Raw genomic sequence first — 8,396 nt, forward strand, 5'->3', positions numbered from 1 at the left:
TATATTGAGGTTACTTCGTTGCGAATGTTGCAGCAGGTGCTGAGGAAGTTGCCTGGGAATTTTGCTTCGCTTGGTTTCAGTTGGCGAGGCTTCTTTCTCTCTTACGCCCTAGAGCTAGTCAGCTTTTCCTGCGCTCTTCTTTTCCTTTCTTTAATTAATTAACTTCTATGTCCCCTACTTTTATTAGCCGACGGCAGTTCGGCAGAGGTGGGTGAGGTCATGTGGGTCTAAGCAGCCTAGTTAGTAGCCGTGGCGATGGCGGCTGCTGCTGGTATGACTGGTCTTTAACAAGCCAGGACAGACAATCCCTGACTCCCTGAAGCGGTTCGAGTATCAGGAGCATAAAGCTTTAACTACAAAAGTGAGACTCAGCCAGTCAATGAGCAATGGAAACATCTAATGAGCTTAGATGTCAATATCATGCATCTGCACATCAACGACGGAACACGACTAGCTTTGAGGTCCTCTACAGGCAAGTTTACGTTACAGATTAGATGTGTATTTGAATAAAAAATATGTCAGTATTATTGCAGATCCTCGATTTCGGGTTGTTAAATAAGGTAAGTTTCGGCGCCTGATAACGCAAAAATATGTTAATATATAATTCTAATTTTTACCAAAGTAACGAAATCAAAACATATATTCCTATTGATTCTTTCGTTGGTAGGATTTGTTCAGGAAAACCATTATATAGAGACATAAGAAGTCAAGAACAAATCCTGTTTAGGACCAAAAAACCCCGTCAAAATAGTAACCGCTCGGGTTAGCCTATCGGAGCTTAGCTTTATCTGGTAGCGTCGTCTGTGACAACTAGGGCTCGTAGCCCTTGTGTCATGTAGAACGCACTGTGAAATACACAACAGTATCCTTAGCGAAGATTCGTTAGAAGTCAAGAGTCTTATAGAAGGAACCCTGTGCCTGTCAAAATGGGATTGCCGATGCGTGTCTTTGTTTGTACTGTAGATTGCAGGGTGTTTACCACCTTTTATCAAAATAAGATCTGGGTCACGCTAACCTATTAACTAATGACTTTGCTGTTCAATTTGTTTTTAAAAAAGCAAGCCACCAGGTGTTTCATGAGAAAAGCGTGCTCGCTAAACTTACAAGATCGCTTCGCACTCTTGCCGGGTACTGGGGTCGACGAATATTGACCTACCTACCTACCTACCTACCTACTAGATATTTAATAGCTTTGCTTGTTCGAATACAATGGACGTAATAGTAAATATAAAATGTTGCCATAAATCTGACTCATTGTCTCTGCGAGCTCCTTTTTCTATTTTTCCGAAATTTAACTAGTATGCGATGTATGGCCTAGTTCGCGGATTGGGGTTTATAAATCACTGCTAGAGCAAACCGCCTAGATTCGACTGGCAGTAAAATCTATTCCCGCCCTTTTGTTTTTTGTACATGCTAATTTCAAGCAAATCCTGACGGTAAAAATGAATAGGGATGGATAATTCATCGGCGACTTCACATAGTTAGTGATCATTGTGTAAACAATATACTTCGAATTTTCTAGTTGTCATTCGAAAAATACTTACTTTCAACACGCATGTACTAACGCTCCTAAGTATTACAATATTTTGCCGGCAACATGCTAGGTACTAGTTCTACATGTAAAAAAAACGCCCCTGAGATTCGTCGTAAGAAACTGAACGTAGCTAATGAGTTTCGGGAACGTTTTCCCTATTTTCTAAATCTGGATAAAAGTCGATTAAGCAGTATTCTTCACGCAAACAGCTCAAAAGCTTTATGATGAAAGCTACATTTGACGAACCTTCGCCGATAACAGTTGTATATTTTGTGAAGGCTAAACGCCGTTCGAATGCATGCTTGTTGTCTCCGCTAGGTAGCCACTTCATCATTGACTCAGCGATGAGAAAAGCCACGCCGGCGGCATCACGACATCGTTATCTTTTCAATAGTATGGAAATTAACGTTACCGACACTATAGACACGTACTTTTCTTGCTCTGTAGCATATAACGTCAACGACGTAATGGCAACTACCGTTTACATGAATTAGATAAAATCGTAAAGTGCCATTTTGGTGTTGGTCTTCATTATAGCATGTACATATTACAACGAGTATTGGCCTTTGTGAAAAGGTGAGTCACCGCTATATCAGTTTGTTTCGAAGTGAATTAGAGTACTGCCATCCGTAATGTGTGTCCTTAAAGTATGCACCACATACATACACCGCATAGGCACATTGCGGTGGCATCAGTTGATTCAGTCCGACGACAATCAGGCCGTGTTTAGCTCCATCTGGCAAACGGAACTGCTTGAAGTAAACACATGGTTTTATAATTTACATGCAAAACGAATGGGCACCTAATATTCTTTGGCTCTTAATGAACATTTTCATCTTTGGCGTTATTCTAGCTAGAGTTCATGCTTCACCGTAATAAATCGATAAATGTATAATGGATATAGGACATATGGCCGTTCGGCCAACGATTTTTCACTTTCGGCCCTAACAAGCTCACCTGACTGGATTGGACTGATCTACCGAGATAAGACTTCGATAGATCTGTTCAGGCAGTTCCAGGTCGTAAGAAAAAAATCCCCTTAGTGGAAATACATAGGCAATACAGTGTGCCGTTCAAACTTCAATGAATGTAAAGATTGAGAGCGTAATACTGTTACGCGTATGTTCTGCACGTTTCTTAAGATTCGTGCTGTCGTCCTATCGACGATTGGTCGTTGTATAAACAATTCAAAGTGTATAAAAGATAAATGACTAAATTATAACCTACGCACTTCCCCTCATTACATAACAACAGAGATTGTATATATAATTCAATTATTCAATAGCTTTTTAAAGGAAGAAGTCTTTGAGTAGATGTTTTATAGAGAGTGCAGAATAGATCGTCGTGACGCTGTCAGGCGCTGGTGTTAGCGAGGCGGACCAATGGCAAATTAAGCCAGCGTATCAGTTTCCGTGAGTAAGGCGAGTGCAATGAGCGTAAATGATGGTGTAGTCAACGAAATGCTAAGACAGATCAAAATGAAGAAGAAAAATGACAACATATATATATATATATATATATATAAAATATGCAGAAAAAAACAAAAGCAGGCTGTAACAAAACAAATGCTGGTAGTCGTATTGTCATTTTTAATTAACTCCTTTTTTGATCTTCTCGTTGTTTATTGTTTCAATTATATTAAAAAAAAAAAAAAAACAGTTAATTACGCTCAAATTATGGATGTATATCTGTATCTACCGAATACCTCTCGGCAATAGAAACTTAGATTCATTAAAATCATGCCAGTTATAAGAAATTCTATATCATAACTATTTGCATCGTTGGGTGACAAACGTAATAGGCAAGAGTCAATATTGATAAATAAAATTGGCCCCATGGGCCCCGACAAACCACACAGAATTAGACAACATATTGTTTTATTTCATTTTTGCTATAAGCAACAGTGTGCAAGTCAACGCCAAGCATGATATCTGCTTAAGTACAATAGCCCTGCTAGACGGAATGTACCTGCACAACATTCTGGCTATTTCACAAATATATTAGGTGGGGCAAAAAACATATATGTGTACATGCGGTATGTGTAAACAAGATATATCGGTAAAGATAAATTTGCCTCACCTTCTTTATAGTAAATAAGTAAAATTTAATTATTAGATATACTTCACGTCCGACGTGAGTTAATAATACGTATATACAACAAAGCTGAACGTTATTGATAAACATGGTATACTATTTTTTGTCGTTTACTATCAGCTTTCAGCGTAATATAAGCTCGAGCAACGTTCTTCACTTACTCATGGCCCTTATCGGTTGTTAGAAATGACATCCGCCGGCTAGCCTTCAATCGAGATACGCAATCAGAACGGAAGCTATATATAGAAGCAATGCCTCAAAGACCTGAGATGATTTCCTTAGGCCGATTCTTGGAAGTTCTATAATATTTATTTACGTTACAAACGATTGTACTTCATACCGGGCTGACAAATATCACATCTCACCACAGCGTGCCGCCCCTGGAGTTAGGCCGTAGTCCGGCCAATAGATTCCTTCATCTCAAAAACGCGCCCTGTTATGGCCTCTAGCGTGTGGCCGCCGTCCTGCAAAGATCCTATTGAAACAGGGTGGAAAGGCTGTAGTTAGGGAAACTTTAAGAATGTAAATCACTAAAAAAAACGACTGGGGTTTGTTGTCAAATCATTAAACTCCTTTTTAGCAGTTATCATTGTCGCCGCTGTTGGCGTTTGAAGTACCTTCGTATTTTTGCATTTTTATTCTGGGCTTATGGCGCAGTACCAAGAAACGAAACCGTAACGAGGCAAACTTTCTAATAGACTGATTCAAAAGTTTGGCAATTTTTCACTAACCTAATCGTGTTGAGATGTTGCCACTAAGAAGTTTAATATAATGAATAGGTGCATATTTGGTGATTCATAGTCGAGCCTTTTACATAGTTTAAAATTTGGTAACAGTTGATTCTTAACCGTGTCATTGCAGTGGGCGACCGAATGCTCGGGACGATGTCATCAAGCTTTTCCTTTTTGGACTTATGCTCCCTTCTTTTTTGCTCCTTCGAATCCTTTGAGCCATTGGAGGCTCAAGATAATCTCGTTCGTTGGTCAGCGATTCATTCACGAGGTCGATGCATGGACGAAAATCAGACAGAACTACAGCGTAGGTCCGGAGTATGAAGGAAGTTTCGCAATTTCATCGATTGGAAAATCCTTCATTGGCTTCGGTCCCTCAAGACAGTCTCTCGCCAACAGGCGCAGGTCCAACGTCTGAAGCCCAAAGCCACCACCTTTCGGAAGTGCTGCTGTAACTCAGAGAGCAAAATTCATGGATCTTGAGACGATAATAGACCAGCGGGTTGATGGTTCTGGAACTTCTTGGTTTTCCAAACGTTACGTCGGCTTCACACTTTTTCTGCCACCTTTTGGCTCGCCGCCGGAACGGAGGAAGATATGATAAAAAGATATGTTTGCATCTAAATATTTTGTGAACTCTACAAGATTGGCTGAATAGAAAATCTTACGGAAAAATCAGTAGATAATAACAATAGCTATGGAGATGTTAGATTTATAACAGGAACTAGAAATGCATTGGAATGGGTATATAATCGGGAGATTTAATTCTAGCAGCATGGGCTTCTAAGTTATTTAAATAAAGCATGCAATAAAGCTATGTTTAAGATTAGATAATAGCCAAAATAATAGCAATGGGTATCTAGATATTATTATGTACAATTAACTCGTGAAATAGATATTTTCGCATGCCAACGAACCCCTTAAATGGCAGTACAATTAAATAAGAATTATCCTTTTGATTCGGTGAACATAGCTTGGAACAAAACTCTGCTCAACTTTTCATTTAATGTTTTTTTCGACGCTCCGAGTAATAGTTTCGGTTTCACTGACAACGTTCAGATGTCCTATACAATGACGTTTACACACTACTGAACTTATTTAACCTCTGTCGATATAAGTTGTCTAATGAGCAGTTGCGTTGACGTTATACATGTTTCCATCTGTAGCCGTTGCTTACCTAAACACTGAGCTCGTCTAAATGCGCATACTCAAGGGCATCGGACTCCAGGTAGGGAATCGGGAAAAGCCCTCCGGAGTGTGGGGTGTGTTCATATGTATATGCAAACAAAAGAAGCATATATATATATATATATGCGATCGTACTATGCTAATTATTTTCCAGCTGAAGAAATGGGCTCGATATTGGGTGACTTTTCTTTGTCGTAGCATTAATAAGATTTATGTTTTTAGTGTCAGCTACGTAGACATTTTATCTGCAGATTACTTCATCACGACGAAATGAAAGATATAATACTTTTTTACAATCTTATTGTTTTAACGAATGTATACCTCTTAAATACGTTATATACAGTAGTTACTAAGAAGATCAAAAGATTTTGAAACGACAATGAATTGACCCGTTAGAATCTTATGTAATAACAACGTCTACGTTCAACTTTAAGTTTCCACGCTGCTGTAACGTGAAAAAAGCTACAACATGAAAGTAGCACTTTTGCAATAATAGTAGCTAAACAACAGCGGGTCTGTCCGTTCTGTCATCGTTCGCTCATTTCTGTAGGTAACGGTATAGCATGGTATAGTGAAGTATATAGAGGAGTTGACTCGGTAAACAATAAGTCGTTAGAGCATTAAATCACAGACGGGTTACGATAGCCTATGTCTGGGCCCAGTCAGAGAAGGCGAGAGGTTCGACTGTCGATATTAAGCCCAGATGGGAAGATTAAAGGCACGTAGATGCGTGACCTCACTAGTCAGTCATCACTTAGCGACAACTAACGGATCGCGTTTATGAACGTGACCAATAGATTTGAAGTTCCCAATCTGCCTATGTCTCTGTTCAGCCTGGCCAAACACCTTCTTCACCCACCCCCTTGTTAAAGTCGCAAGCAAGCGTTGATTTTATTTGCGACAAACAAAGGTAAGCCTCCCGATCATAGCTCGAAAGCGACATAGATTGATGAGTTCCTCTAGAGGAGCATGGCACCCCCATGCTTACCTGGGGTATTCTATATTTCATCACAATGTTGTTCCGAATCATACCATCGCAGTTCACTCAAATTTATCATGACTGACGTCTGCAGCACAATAGTAATTAATTATTTGGAATTATTTATTCTATTATTTTTCGTACCCCTGCAGAACAGGGTGTAGCATAGGATTCTAGTTATAATATTTAATACGTGCTAAGGCCACAACACAACTATGAACGATATTGTAAATAATAGCATTAACGCTACGAACGATTCGGGACAAGTCTAACTGGGAAATAGTCTGAAGATTTATTTCACCTTAAAAAGTGAAGAATTACTTCACCTGTTCCAGTTAGAAATTAGGGAACACTTTTAGTTTTACATAATCTATAGGCATTAGCTGTACGCATAACCTCAAGATCGTTAGTGAACGCCCTAACAAGGCTCTGTTGAAAACTATCATATGGTCGTTATTTAAATCACATTGTTTACTAAACCTAAAACTTGATTAATATGCTGCTTACGGTCCTAATAGTGATAAAGTCGACGATGGTACCAATACGATATATTGACGAAAACGCTTCGATGGTCAAACATCAGCATTATGTGTTTCACAGTACATTATATTAACGAAATTAGCAATTTTAGTTTTGGAATTAAGTCATTTGTGTGTTAATTTAACACGATTCTGCCTGTAATCGACCCTTTAATCTTTAAACTATGTTAAATTGGTAGACAATGTCGCCATCTAGTATTGTTAGAGAATGACTATGGTTTTAGTAGACGAATGGACCAAATAATCTTCGCTGTCTGCGATGCCTTCTTGTTAGTCGCTAGCAGAAACATGCTATCAGGTGTTCAAGCTTTTCTACTAATGCTGCCCGAGGTCTGCCAATCAGTTCTTCGATCCACGAGCTTCATGCAGTAACTGACGGGACAGATGATCTCTAACTTGAGTCAGATGACCACAAGCTCGCAGTAACAATAAGCAGATACAACCAATCTAAGGTGACATTGTTCACAAACAATAGTTGATCGAGTAAATCGGATATCCTGTGTCCTGTACGAGAGGTTCACGTTCAACACTAGCTGACAGTGAAAAGTATCTCGTCCTAAGAGAAACGATCTCGTCCGGTTCTTGAAAAAGTGTTTTGCAGTTTGCAGAGGACTCTAGAACGTTTCGCTTCTAGTTTTATTCGAAGTCGTTCGACATTAGGAAAACTGCGGGGAGACCTCGAGATACCACAGTGCCAAGGCCACGTATTGTTGCAGGCGCGAAGATTATCAGTGTTAGTATACTAAGATCGAGCTGAGTGAGAGCATCGTGTCAGTTGGGAATCTCGGGCACAGCTCAAATAATTGCGTCAATAGAATCTGCTGAGGCGAGATGGTCCGTGGGGTGCGTATTGTATTATACATCAAAGGGCAGCGAGATTTTGGCGGGATTATGAAAAGGTGTGAAGAAAATCTAGAGGAAAGAGGATCGACTGTTTTCGCTCATCGTCCCAGGTATACCCGTCGTTGAGCAGCTACCGGCTGTGCGGTGGTGGGTGGATAGGTAGTACAAGAACACTATTTTCACAAGGCACGTGCCTCGACCCTGCTGTTATTTTCACCGATAGGCGACAGCTCAATTTACTAGAACAACGAGAGGTGTGAGAACAAATCGGATATCTTAGTTTGTTTTGCTTTAGACCTAAAATCTCTCCCTATGTATTTGATATTCAAATTAGGTTATCTTTTTATCCGGTATCGCTGTTTGTATGTATTTATTTTACTACTATTTCACTCAACTTTTGCTTGTAGTTATTTGCGATTTGACATCGCATCGTATCTTTCAGATCTAGCTTTGGACATCGCGGCCATGGTACTAGTTTTATATATATA

General features: G+C 39.5%; 1 protein-coding gene across 1 annotated transcript in view; it reads left to right on the forward strand.

Annotated features, from left to right (window-relative positions):
• LOC111255280 (discoidin domain-containing receptor 2-like) overlaps window positions 1-5,721 on the forward strand; it is a 116,205-nt gene extending 110,484 nt beyond the window's left edge. Inside the window, exon 10 of the transcript XR_015326450.1 lies at window positions 4,490-5,721. The gene's annotated coding sequence lies outside the window, so the exon portion shown is untranslated. The remainder of the gene's footprint in view (window positions 1-4,489) is intronic.
• The last annotated feature ends 2,675 nt before the right edge of the window (window positions 5,722-8,396 follow it).

This window comes from Varroa destructor, unplaced genomic scaffold, assembly GCF_002443255.2.
Source record: "Varroa destructor unplaced genomic scaffold, Vdes_3.0 BEIS01000001.1, whole genome shotgun sequence".
Taxonomy (NCBI): Eukaryota; Metazoa; Arthropoda; class Arachnida; order Mesostigmata; family Varroidae; genus Varroa; species Varroa destructor.